Genomic DNA, 958 nt, shown 5'->3' with positions numbered 1-958 from the left:
AGACAATCACCTAATGGCTATGCATTTATTTTGCTATCCATTTGAAAAACTATAAGAAGTACTTTAAGCATGTGATTTTTGCAGTTGTTATTACTTAGGATGAAATCAAAATTCAAGTAAAAAAATAAAAGGGAGCATGAGATATGGCAAAAATTATGAAGGCAGCACTGAAATAACTAAAGTTTAGCAAACAGCCTTCAGTTTGAACACAAGTTCTGTTCTTTGAAACAAAACTTAGAATTCTCTTTCTTCCAGACCTTCCCTAGAGACCTGAAGGAAGCACATCTAAAGCTGAGATACAGGGGGCCAGACCCTTTTAAATTGGCAACTGAGGTACAACATTTATTGTCCTTTAGCACAGCTGAGTCCTCCACAGAGTGGTACTGATGGGGGCATTTAGAATATTCGGTCTTGACCTCCTGGAATATGAAGGTAATCTGAGGGAGAGAAGATTTCACAGAGCACGGGCCATGGTCTCAGACCACGTTGGTTTATTTGCTAATGTGCACCACATGCAGATGTGGTTATCTATGAATAGACTGTGATGATATCTGAGGAAATATTGCAATTGTGAATCCAACTTCTCATTAAGTAGGTTTACGAATATTAAAACTCGGAGGTATCAGCAGTAACAACAAGCTGGCATTGAGGATGCAATGGAGAGACCAACAGGTGAATGGAAAGTACATCAACAAAATACAGCCCAGACTAAATATCAGACAAAGGACATCAGTGAGTGTCAAGTGTCGATAAAAAAAAAAAAAAAGGAAGATACCACCATAAATGCAATGAGCCCAGGAGGAGGTGAAAGGGACTTCTGGAATGTTCTGGAATGCACAGGGCTTGGTCTGGACTGAGAGGAAGGGAAGACGACATGCTCATTAGGAGAAGCAACAGTATCCAGGCATGCTCCAGGGGTCTCCACTGCTCAGAAAGGATAAGCTGGAGCACAGGGTTG

This window comes from Marmota marmota, unplaced genomic scaffold (genome assembly GCF_001458135.2).
Source record: "Marmota marmota marmota unplaced genomic scaffold, marMar, whole genome shotgun sequence".
In the NCBI taxonomy this organism is placed as follows: Eukaryota; Metazoa; Chordata; class Mammalia; order Rodentia; family Sciuridae; genus Marmota; species Marmota marmota.
The sequence above is the reverse complement of the archived record's forward strand: the minus strand, read 5'-3'. Positions refer to the sequence as shown.